Here is a 13,198-nt window from a genome sequence, read left to right as displayed (position 1 = left end):
TCCTATCAACTTCCGGCTGCACTGGCCGCTTCCCAGGCAGCATTTCCACATGTACCATTTAGGTCGGGAGGTTCACCACTGAGGGCTCAGCAGATTCCCGCCACCGTCTAGCTTCTTGCGGGCAGCATGACTGCGCTTCTCAGAAAAACAAACATTCTAACAGGAAAAGGAATCTCACAGAACATCTGGCTTCCTCTGTTAGTCCCTCCAATCTGTCCTCGCTGCTGGGAAGATACGCATCTTTCGGGAGCCAATGGCTTCCTCTCGTTCTCTGACCTTCGCTTCTCTGTCCACCCTCTTTGAAGCTGGAGTTACAGATGACTGTGAACCTCCATGTCGGTGCTGGAACTAGAAGCCAGGTCGTCTGCAGGAGCAACAAGCACTCTTAACCGCTCAGCCATCTCCTGGGCCCTGTTGCATCTACTTACTCTATCGCTTGCTCTGTGAAGCACTTGCTTTTGTGGCTTAATTCCCAGGAAGTTTTCCTAAAACGCTAAGACTTTGTTGTGTGACAGACATTTCCTGGAGGGGTACAATACACGCATGTACACACACACACACACACACACACACACACACACACACACACACACAAGAGAGAAAGCTGTATACACATACATACATGCAAACAAAACATTCACACATAAAATAAAATGAATAAATCTAATAAAAAAAAATTTAAGCCCATGTCCCTCTTTCAGTTGGCAAGAAGGGAGGTTAACATGCCATAGCATACCAATATCCTACCTGCCAGGATGTTCCACTTAAAAATTTTAGCCAGACATTGGTGGCCTTTGCTTTAATCAAAGATTTCTTCAAAGGTCGCAGAAGGGTGCCCTATTTATACCATTATCACACCATGGCCTAGCCTGCTTCCTTAAAGGAGGGATTTTCCTCTCTAGCTGAAATCCTTTGGTCCTCCTAAAAGCATAGGGCAAGTGCCCAATACTTCCCTTCTGATGCCCAACTTTGGAGTAAGTTTTCCAATCAGAAACAGTCACATTACCCTGTTTAAATTCAAATAGGTCCCCCATTGGCCAATAAGAGTCTTTCAATTTAGCGTGAATTTGAGCATTGCCCTGACTCTCCAGCTCAACCATCCGACCCTTGCCTCAGCCTTCTTCCCGCCCTCAACCAGAATCAGTCCTTCCTCTAAGGAGCCCCACAGAATCTGCATATTCCAACAAAATATAATTAAGTGTTCCCCAAAGCAATCAAGACCAGCTAACACCTTTAATAGAGTATAGCAAAACAATGTTCTAGTTCATTAATTAAAGTTTTGGTTGGGTTTTTCTATTATCAAGAATAAACGTTTGAACTAATATATCATCGTTGAAATCATGGCTCCCGGAGGAATGGAGAAAATGATGGATGAGTAAACCCAGGCCTCCAAAACTTGCTGCTCATAGGGAAGAGCCAGGCTCAGTTCATAACTTCATGGGCAACGAGAACAGTCTTAGCTTACCTAACAGTCTTTCCCAGAGGACATATAAATGAATTTTAACTCGTTAACTTACTAATTGCTCTTTGCCTTGGCCATTGTTAAATCAAGACATAGGGATTACATCAGCATTCCTAAATCCTAGCAGGAGTTTGTGCTAAGCCAGTATGTGGCTAGCTAGTATAAAAAGAAAGTATGGGATGGCAACATGGCTCAGTACATGGCGGCAACTGCAGCTAAGACTGACAAGCTGAGTTCGATCCCCAGCACTCATGGTGGATGGAGAAAACCAACTCCCACAAGTTGTCCTCTGACCTCCGCACACTCCCTTGGCCCATGTACATGTATACATGAGTGTATGCACATACGCCATAAATATGTAAGTAAATAGCAAATGTAAAACATAAAAAAATTTAAAAGGAAGCAAGTCACATAAACCAGAAACTCCCACTCTGCTTCAACGTCAGGGTTTCATAAATCCCCAGAAATTTCCCAGGAGACAGTGCTCCATATTCCTAGAAAATATCCACGTGGTACCTCAGAGTAAGTCCACTTTGGCATTTAGTAAGTTACTATTGCCAAGTGTGATGATGTACACCTTCACCCCCAGCACTCAGGAGGCAGAGGCAGGCAGATCTCTGTGAGTTTGAGGCCAGCCTGGTCTACAGAGTGAGTTCCAGGACAACCAGGACTATATAGTGAGTCCCTGCCTCAAAACAGAAAGAATGTTAAAAGAGAGGAGGAGTAAGGGATGGACGGAGGGAGGGAGGGAGGGGGTTACAATCCTGGAAGAGTCAGGAAGTACTTGAACTTGGACAACAGCTCATCTGGAGGTTTGAATCCAAAACTTACAAACGGAGCCCTAGGGTGAGTTGTCAAATTCCCATGCACTTCGGCTGTTAAGATGGTCCATCAGGTAAAAACACTCATCTCTCAAGCCTGATGACCCAAGTTCGATCCCCAGAACCCACCTAACAAGAAAGATGTAAGGCCAGGCATGGTGATGCATGCTTTTAATCCCAGGACTCTCAAGTCAGAGACAAGGGAACCTCTGCAAATTCAAAGCCAGCTTAGTGTACATGGTGAGTTCTAGAACAGCCAGAGGTACATAGTGAGACCCAGCTTCAAAAAAAAAAAAATCAGCAGCAGTGGTGCACATCTGTAACACCAGCACACTCACTGCATCACTGGTCCTTCTTGGTTCAGAAGCTTCCAGATTCTTGGACTGAGCAACTGCTGGGCTTCCTGACTCTCCAGCTTCAGATGACTGCTGGGAGGCCACCTTTTTTTGATCCTGTCTTATGATTATAAATTTATTTCTGATTCTGTTCCAGCTAGCCCTGATTAATACAATTCTCAAGAAGTTCACATTGGAAAAGCACATGACATAAGGCGAGATACTGAAAATGGGGAGGGGGTATCGCGTCTGACTCCACACTGAAGCCGTGGTCACAGAGAGTAGAGAGCACCAGAGGACACCGGGCTTTGTTCCGCAGGCGGAGGAGGGCTTTGAGAATGGAAGAAAGTGACTGGAGAAAATGGCGATGGAACAGAAGGAAAAGTCTAGAAACCCATCGCTTTGTTAGAAGGGAATTGCAACATGTCCAGATGGAGGGCGATGGCGGCCTGAGGTGGGCCAATGACAGAAGGAAGGGTTTAGAAAGAAGAGATTAATTTAATGGTAAGCTCTAGAAAATAAAGGTTGTAAATATAAGGGTATAGTAGAACGGTTTGAGAATTCTGGTCCAGGGCTGGGGATGTAGCTCAGCTGACAGAGTGCTTGCTTAGCATGCACCAAGCCCTAGGTTGATCCCCAGAACTGCACAAAGTCAGGTGGGCATCATGGTACAAGCCTGTAATTGGAGTACTCATAGAGTGGAGGCAGGAGGATCAGAAGTTCAAAGTCACCTCTAGCTACGTAGTTCAAAGTCAGCCTGGGCTCCATGAGACCCTGTCTCAAAACAAACAACATGTAGTTCAGGTTCTGCTATCTGTCACTTTAGGGACACTGTGTAAGAAAGATGCAGATCCACTAGCAACCTGTGGGATCTGAAGCATCACAAGCTCAATCCCAGATCTGCCCTGTACTAGTAGTTTGAACTTGACCAAGTTACTTAATAGGTGTGTGCCTCTTGGGGTTTAAACAAGCTAATAAAAATAAAGAGCCTAAAGGATAGCACCAGGTCAATAGTGTTAGCTATTTTTCATAGTGCTAGCTTTATTATAGGTAGCATCGCTATTATTGACCCATTTGGAGAGATCTAAGATCATAGGAAATCGGTGCTCAAGGAAGATTGAGCAGAGATTGACAGTGGCACACACAGATGGCTGAGTGTAACAAAAGAAAGATAGCCAAAGATTGGTGGAATTTACGGGAAAATTTGAGGCCAGAGCTCTCAGCTAAGGCGTGAGTAGAACAATAGTCATGAGCAAAGACTGCAGAGAGACAATGAGCCCTTCATCCCATGGCCCATGATGAGTGCATGACTCATAGGCTATATACATGTCTGTCCAGGCACAGGGAGGCACCACCTCTGGATTCAGATCTTCTCTGCAGTTACATGCCCTCAAAGCTGAAGTCCTATGACTGGTCTGTGTTTAAGATGTGCACGGTGCAGGATGGTTCTTCATCAATCACTTCACATATTCTGATTTCTTCATCTGAGTGAACTGGGATCTCAAGAGACCTGAACAGGTCAGATTTCAGCTGGTGAAAGCTGAGTCTTAAGCTACTGAGGAGGAGTTAGTCACGTGGTTTAGGATTGCATCAAAGCCCCCGCCCCCCATATCTCCTCTCGGAGTCTATGCCCTGCTCAGAGCTCCTCATTCTCAGCACTGCTTCTGACATTTGGACTGATCAATTCTTTGTTGTGGGAGACAGTTATTCCACCGCAGAATATTTAGAATATCCCCTCCACTCACTGCAAACAAGATTACTCCCAACCCAACAGTGACACCCCAAAACATCAACAGACATTGCCTGTCTTCTGTGAGGCCAAATTGCCCCCAGGATCAGAACTATTCTTACAACGGGTTACAATTTTCTTTTTTCCTTCAGTGATAAACTTACTCAAAGTCCCAGATTGTAAAACACAGGCTTGGGGGTAGGAAAGATGGTTCCGCAGTTAAAGTCACTTGTAGCTTACAAAAAGGACCCAGCATTCAGTTTCCAGCACCCACATGATGATGCACAACCATCTGTGATTTCAGTTCCAAGGATTCCGATGTGCTTTTCTGCCCTCCACAGGCACCAGGCATGCACATGGTGCACAGACATGCATGCAGGCAAAACACTCATACACATAAAAATAGACACATTTCTTAAATGTTAAATGGGTAGAATTGGATATTTTTCATTGGGTTAATGATATAAAATTCATATAATGAATTTTATTTGTCTTTCCATTGGAAATTGAGTTATCAACAAGCACATGAAACCATAAACCATTTTGTAACCACCCACTTCAGTGACCCAGCTAGGTGTTCTGAGCTATCCACCAGAGAAGACTACTCAGACATGGGTTTAAGCCAATATAAAGTCTTTATTCGAACGCCATCGACCACAGTGTGTGTCCAGGACCCCAATGTGATTCCAAACCTTTCTCAGGGTCAACTTTTAACCACACAAACCATATCCTGGGTTGACATGCCTCAGTTAGCCAGAGCAGTTATCCTGAAGCAGAACTACAGAAGCCAAAAGGCAAGGTTAGTACATTAGGGACTTTCCCAGAACTGTGGACTTGGATGGATTAGGTCTTTGCTCTTGTTTTGGCAGGTGGTGCTGTCTGGATGCTGAGTTTTACAGCCTGCATGGCACTTCCATCATGGAGTCAGTTGTGTTAAGATCTGGGGGCTTGTAACATAAGATTTGAATAAAACACTCTAATTTTTTTTATACTTGATTGCTGTTTCCTTTGAGATGGCATCTTGCATAGCCCAGGCTAGCCTTGACTTTGCTATGTAGTTCAGGATGACCCTGAACTTCTGATCCTGAGGTTGCAGGTATGTACCACTATGTCCAGTTTATGCCACACTGGGGATTGAACCCAGGGCCTTATGCATGCTTAGGCAAGCATTCCACCAGCTTTAGCTATACCCACGGCCTACCAAATTATTTTTTAAATCATGTAACTAAAGATTAAAGGCCTTGTCAAGGAATAAACTAATAAAGTCAGATTTTCTATCGGCACTCTCTCAAATCGATATTTTAATATCTAAAATCTAGACCTTCAAATTCTTCTATACCAGTGACATATCTAAGTGTGATTCAGAAAACACTAACTCCCAGAGGGTATCCTGTAGGAAAAGGGCCCTAACCTTAACCCTAAGTCTGTATCAAGAAAACAGAGCATTTTCTTGTCTTACATTTTACTGTATTTGTGAGATCCATGCTGAATCTCCATGACGCGCATGCTAGATGGGTTGTTTTTCTCTCCCATTCAGCTGTTGTACTGACTGGTTTTGTGTGTCAACTTGACACAAGCTAGTGTCATCAGAGGAAGGAGCCTCGGCTGAGGAAATGCCTCCTTGAGATCCAGCTGTAAGGCATTTTCTCAGTTAGTGATCAGTGGGGGAGGGCTCAGCCCATGGTGGGTGGTGCCATGCCCGGGCTGCTGGTCCTGGATCCTATAAGGTGGGCTGAGCAAGCTGGTAAGCAGCTCCTCTCCATGGCCTCTGCACCAGCTCCTGCCTCCAGGATCCTGCCCTGTGTGAGTTCCTGTCCTGACTTCCTTTGGTGATGAACAGCAACGCTGAAGTATGAGCCAAATAAACCCTTTCCTCCCCAACTTGCTTTTTGGTCATGGTGTTTCATCACAGCAATAGAAATCCTAACTGAGACGGACTTATCGTATTTTTCCGGGCTGGCTAGCTTGCTTGCTTAGCTAAAGAGTTTCTCTAAGAATTAATGGTCTCTATACTACTTCCAGGAACCCCACCACCACCGTCATGGTGTACAACTGGATGGTGGCTAGCTGTGGATGGGGAGCCTGAGGTCAGTTGTTGGCCGCGTTCAGATGTATCACTGGTTTTGGTTCCTCTCGGGTAAGCACTGAGGTTACTTCCTCCAGAAACTCCAGCTACAACTGAAAGTGACAGAAACCGTTTTCATGACAAATCCTAGGGTGTCGACTGCTGTATTAAAAGGCTCCTTCCTCACTTGTGATGGGAGTCCTGCCGGAAGCCCAGAACACCATGACAGCAGGAAGAACAGCCTGCAGGGTTACTTCCGAAACTGGAAGAGAGATCATTGAGCGAGGGCTGCTTGGGCTCTCGCCACCAGACAGCCCACCCTAGCCACCTCCTTCGAAGGATAGCTCCCACGGACTTGAGAGACGCCGATTGGTTTATCTTGGACCAGTTGACGCAGCCCATCCCCCACTCCACTGATCAACAGAGTGGCAGAAGGACAATTCCACTCACACGTGGTGCCGGGAAGGTAAAATACCAAAAGAGCTTTAAAAGACTTTCTGAGCAGAAAGAAGAGATACCCCCACTTTGTGTCCACAGCACGGAAGCCTTCCACCTGCCCGGGGCCTCAACCACAACCGTCAAGGCAGCCTGTCTTTCAGGGAGGCTTTGGCGGTAAGTCTTTTTACCCTGAAAGTTAGCACCGATGGTTGATTGATGACTCCCAAGAGTATCAGTTCATTTCATTATCAGCTAAACATCCTCCTTCTTTCTTTTTTTTTTTTTTTTTAATTCGGAGCTGAGGACCGAACCCAGGGCCTTGCGCTTTCTAGGCAAGCGCTCTACCACTAAGCCAAATCCCCAGCCCCACATCCTCCTTCTTAACAGACATCCCAAACACAAGGGCAGAGAGCTGGAAGGTGATGTGAGACATGGGGGGTGGGGGGAATGACCTCCGAGTGACCTAAGGACCAACGTTAAGCACTTGCCCTTTTCCCATCTTCTCATTAGCCATAAACTTTTCTTGGTAATTCTAAAAGGATTTGGCCGATCATCAATGTCTGTGCAAGCAAAGGGGAGGCTATTGCATGAGCACACAGGTTGTATCCCAGCCTCTAGTGGGGTGGTTCTCAGTCTTGCTAACGCAGCAGCCCTTCGATACAGTTTCTCGTGTTGTGGTGACCACCCCCAACTACACAATTATTTCGTTGCTACGTCATAACTGTCATTTTGCTGCTTTTATGAATCATAATGTCGAGATCTGATATTTTTGATGGTCTTGGGCAACCCCTGTGAAAGGGTCATTCGACCCCCCCTGAGCGGTCGCGACCCAGAGGTTGAGAACCCCTGGTCTAGTGGCCTTGCTTCTGCCTGAAAAGGCCTTTCTCTGGACCACAGTCTTTTAGTCTTGGTCATCAACACACTTTATCTTGCTAAGAAGAAATATTATACAGAAGTTAGGCTGTGGACGAGTTCTTACTTTTATTTTTGACCCTGAGTGTGGGAGGCGGGGCATCTTGACTATTACATTCTCATTTGAGTTGTGTTAATTCTTTTTTTCTCTCTCTCTCTTTTAGAATTACTTTATGTATATGAGCAAGCCACCATGTAAGTGCTAGGACCCGAACCCAGATCTTCTGCAAGAGCGACAAATATTCTTAACCACTGAGCCATCCTTCCAGCTCCCTTGAGGGTCTGGGTATTTTTTTTTTAAGATTTTTTTTTTTTACATGTGTGTGTATTTGTGTAAGTGAATGCCACATGTGTCTAGGTGCCTGAGGAGGCCAGAAGAGGGCATCAGATTCCCTGGAACTGGAGTTACTAGTGGTTATGAGGTGCTGGATGTGGGTGCTAGGAACCGTACTTTGTTCCTCCGGGAGAGCAGCAAGCACCTTTAACTGCTCAGTCATCTCTCCAGCCCGAGTTTGGGCTTAATTATTTGCTTCTTGATTTTGTTGCAGCAAAAGTTACAATTTTACAATAAAGAATGAAAGAAGGGAAACATAATTTTGAAGCAAAACTGCTGCTACTATATTCATTTTTATGAAGTACGCCTTATGGCCATTTGCATTCTGGGGTGAAAGCATGTGGTATGTGATCTTTCTTTACTTAATATATTTCATTATGCAGAAAAATGAAATTCAAATCTGAAGCCACATCCCTTCAAAAAGGAGAAAATGATGGAGACTGTGACATCTGATATTCTGATATTCATTCCGTGTGTGTGTGTGTGTGTGTGTGTGTGTGTGTGTGTGTGTGTGTGTGTGTGTACATGTATATATATGTTCATATAGAGTCCAGAGGACAACCTCAGGTGTCACCCCTCAGTGGCCACACATTGATTTTTTTTTTTTTTTTTGAGACAGGGTCTCTCACTGGCTTAGAACTCAGCAGAGATCTGCTGTCGCCACCTCCTCAACACTGAGAATACAAGCATGCACTCATCTTGAGATTCCCAGGGAAATACCAGTTTCTTGGGGTGCGTTGCTTCTGGTGGTCACCATGCTCGCAGGCAAGCACTTCCCTGAAGGAGCTGTTTCCTCAGCACCTGATACGCACGTCTAAGGATAACATTTAACTTCGTGTTCAAACTGCCTAGAGCCACAAAGAGAACAGTGAAATCCCACTCCCAGCTGTAAATGCAAGCGGCGGTGAACAGGTTCTAACCAGGTTTGTTTAAATTAGGGGCTAGAGGTATGCAAAGCTAAGAATGTCGTTAAAGACATGGCCCAGGCCTCTGGCTGGCTCCAGGCTCCCAGCTTTTCCCTTTCCCCAGCATGAGACTCCTGGGGCTATCCCAGTTTCCTGGGGGTACCTTGATTCAATAGTCCGGTAGCCAAAGGGAGGACCCCAAGTGTCTCTTTAGAATATCTTCATTTCTGCCAGAACAGACACAAAAGGGGAATTGCTGTCTGCAAACCAACTCATGTCCTACACAAATGGTTAATAGAAAAGAAATATAGAAATAGAAACCACTTCCTCCCCACAGCCCAGCATGGCTGAAATTGTCTTTGGCATTAATAAAATAGATTTTAATATGTTTGTTTTATAATCTACTCTAAAATTTGCACCAAGGAAACCTTAAACAGCAAAATAGGAAGAGAGGTCATTTATATTCAAGGAGACAGAGCATTTAATTACCAAAAAAAAAAAAATACAGCTCTGCTGGCTGTGCATTTTAACGTGCCCTCCATGGCATAATGAACAATTATGAAGCAAACCCGTATACAGGAAATCACCGTCTTGGGGGATATTTTTTTCACGAGCTGAGTAGCTTGTTAATGGAATTTTTTTTTCAGCCTCTGGCTGTCCCAATAGCCTATGAAATGAAAGACACAGTTTCTTTGGTGTTTAGCAAACGTCATGAGATTTGGACAATGCTGAACTGCACACATGGGATTGAGAATAATGCCCGGGTCCACCAGTAGGGGGCGCGCAAACCAAATTTAGCAAGCACTTAGGAAATGGCAGTTTATAGAAGGAATGGATCAGTGAACATAGAAAAAATGAGGAGCAAAGTCAAATATTCAGGGCAAAGCTTCTGTCGGTTTCAGAGCACGGACCTCCAGTGCTCAAAAAGAAATCTCCACGTCAAATATTCTGGTAAAGCTTATGTGCAATAGCACAGACTTCAAATGCTCAAAAGAAATGTCTACAGCCTGCGGGTGTGTGTGCGCGTGTGTGTGTGTGTGTGTGTGTGTGTGTGTGTGTGTGTGTGTGTGTGTGTGTGTGTATAGAATATCCGTCAAATTCATCCCCTTACTTCTACACCCCATTTCTTCTTTTTTTGTTTGTTTGTTTGTTTTGCTTTGCTTTTCATGTAATGCTGGGTGTCTGTCTAACATACCAGCTATAATAAGCATGTTCCTCATTGTTTTTCCCCATACACCTGATCCAAGTTTCATAATTCCTAGAACTCTTTGGCCTCTGTCCCCTACCCCACCCCCACGTTGTGGTAAATCATTAACTCATATGCATGTTTACTTTTTTCTTGTTGAGGCAAGGTCTCATGTACTGTGGGATAGCTTCCAAGAAGGACATTGAATTTCTAATCCTCTTGACTTTTCCTCCAAAGTGTTCAAGTGTTCTGACTACAGGCTTAGCCACACATGGTGAAGTGGAGCCGGGGATGGAACCCAGGCTTTTCCAATGATCTGTAAGCACTCTACTGCGTTACACCCCCACTCCCACTCTTGCAGAACTTAAAAAAACATCTTTTGCTACCCAAATCGTTTAAGTTTTACAGTAAGTGAAACGTAATGTTTCGCTCCATTAATCAAGTACAGATTTCTCTCCCTTGAGATAGTCAAACTTCAATCTGATTTAAAAAAAAAAAAAAAAGAAAGAAAGAAAAAAAGAAAAGACTTCTTCCTCGCTCTGCAAGTCACAAAAGCCTGTTTTCAACAGAGTCCTTCAAGATTCTGCACCAGCTTTTCTCCCAATAAACAACAGGTCTTGGTCTCTTAAAATAGTATTGGACGTGAGGGATGATTCACATAGCATACCAAATGTTGCTTTTGAAACACTCTTTTTGCATAGTGGAGAAAACCATTTTTAAGAACTGATGCTCTTTGAAGTATTGCAGTAGTTATTTGTCTATTGTCAAGTCACAGAGAAAAAGCCCTTCAGAATGGCTTGGAAACCACCCCCCAATAAATGCTAGGTTCAGATAGTATCTCAAATTTCCTGACTGGCTGATTTTAGAAGAATTATCCTAACTTGTCGATGATCTTCCCTTTATAAAGTGGAATAGTAGTTAACTACCTTTCTGAGTTGTTTGTGGGAAAGAGAAAAGGGCAGGTCATATCTATGGCATACAGACAAAGGCCCAGTTAAATTGTTATTATTAATCATGAAATGGAAACTAAAGCTTATGCCCATCATGGACACTAGACACACACACCCCAACCCCTGAAAAAGAACCTCGACTAACATATCCCCATTGTACAGATGGTCATAGGTCTTCTCTAGGAAGTTCAGAGTTCAGGGCAGTGCCTTTCCACCACGCCTTCCCTGGAGGATGCAGAGAGCTGGCTCCATCACCACTGCCCGGCTGGAGAGCTGAGAAGCTGCTGTCTGGGTGCAGGAAAAGATTAGGCTAGGGAGAGGATGCTCTGTGTATGCTGGAGCTGGACACGGAACAAAGACCAAAACATGGAAATGAGAGATCAAAATGAGCCAATAACAAACTCTAAGAGACACAGAAGGGCTGAGGAAGAGAAGGCGTTGTTCTAATGCTCATAGGCACCACAGAGAAAAGAGAAAACAGGTACCGGTGTTGTGTACACTCACTCTCTCTCTCTCTCTCTCTCTCTCTCTCTCTCTCTCTCTCTCTCTCTCTCTCTCTCTCACACACACACACACACACACACACACACACACACACAGGCTCTCTGAAAAAGGAGTGGCCAGAGAACAGAATCCCAATGCAGAAATTAAAGTCAATCTGTTCTTCTAAGAATATACTTGCCAGGCTGTGGTGGCGCACACCTTTAATCCCAGCATTTGGGAGGCAGAGCCAGGCGGATTTCTGTGAGTTCGAGGCCAGCCTGCTCTACAGAGCGAGATCTAGGACAACCTCCAAAGCTACACAGAGAAACCCTGTCTCAAAAAAACAAAAATAAATAAATAAATAAATAAATAGATAAATAAATAAATAAAAGAATATACTTAAAGCCAGGTGTTGGTGAGGCACACCTTTAATCTTAACACTCAGGAGGCAGAGGTAGGTGAATCTGAGTTCAGGGTTAGCCAGTTCCAAGTCAGATAGGGCTACACAGAGAAACTCTGTGTCAAAAATACTTAAAAAAAAAAAAAAAAAAAAAAAAAAAAAAAAAAAAACTTGAAAGACTGGAGAAGTGGTTCAGAGCATTGATTGCTCTTACAGAGGACCTGAGTTCAGTTCCCAGCACCCACATAGGCAGATGGCCCACAATCACCTGTAACTCCAGCACCAGGTGATCCGATGCCCTCTGTCAGCACCCACACATGGGGCATGCAGCATACAGACATGCAGACACATACATTTTAAAAATTAAGGTCTTGAAAAACATGATGCACTTGAGAGGCCATCGAGTGGGCTCATGGGTAAAGGCGCTTGCAGCCAAGCTGGAAAGCCTGAGTTCAAGCCTCCGGACCCACCTGATGGAAAGAGAGAACTGACTCCTGCAAGTTGAATTCTGACCTGCACACTTCACACCTTGACACACATGTCCCCCTACACATAGTGGAAAAAAAAAGTATAATTTAAAATTTAATAAAAAAAAAACATATATTTGATGTAAAAGACATAGCCAAGATTATTTCCCCAGATGTAGAGTGAAAATTCAAAAACAAAAGCCCCGAGAGCGAGGACAAGACACTTGGAGGATCTGTGCATGCATCCATCAAGACCACATCTGCAGGACAAGACCGGGAAAGAAAGGGCTGGGCACAGAGCCACACTTCTGTATCCCCACACTGGCGAGGCTGAGGCAGGAAGATGGTAAAATTGGAGGTCAGCCTGGGCTACATGGTAAGTTCAAAGATATTCTGAGGTTACATAGGAAGATCCTATCTGTACATACATAGTTAAATAAATAACACACCCTCCAGAAATTTAAAAAAAAAAAAAAAAAAAACAGACTTCAGAGGAATTATGCAAGCTTCCATGAAAGGAATACCTTCCAAAAACAAATATCCCATCAGTATCAGTCTTCCTATAGCATTATTAGATGTTAGAAGACAAGGAAAAAAATATTTTGTGGGGTTGTTAAATTATTTAAGATGTATTTACTTTTATTTTATGTGTATGGGTGTTTTGCCTTCATGTGTGTCTGTGCACCACATCCGTGTAGTGCCTGTCGAGGC

The sequence above is a fragment of the Peromyscus leucopus genome, chromosome 16_21 (assembly GCF_004664715.2).
Source record: "Peromyscus leucopus breed LL Stock chromosome 16_21, UCI_PerLeu_2.1, whole genome shotgun sequence".
In the NCBI taxonomy this organism is placed as follows: Eukaryota; Metazoa; Chordata; class Mammalia; order Rodentia; family Cricetidae; genus Peromyscus; species Peromyscus leucopus.
Note: the sequence above shows the minus strand (reverse complement) of the source record.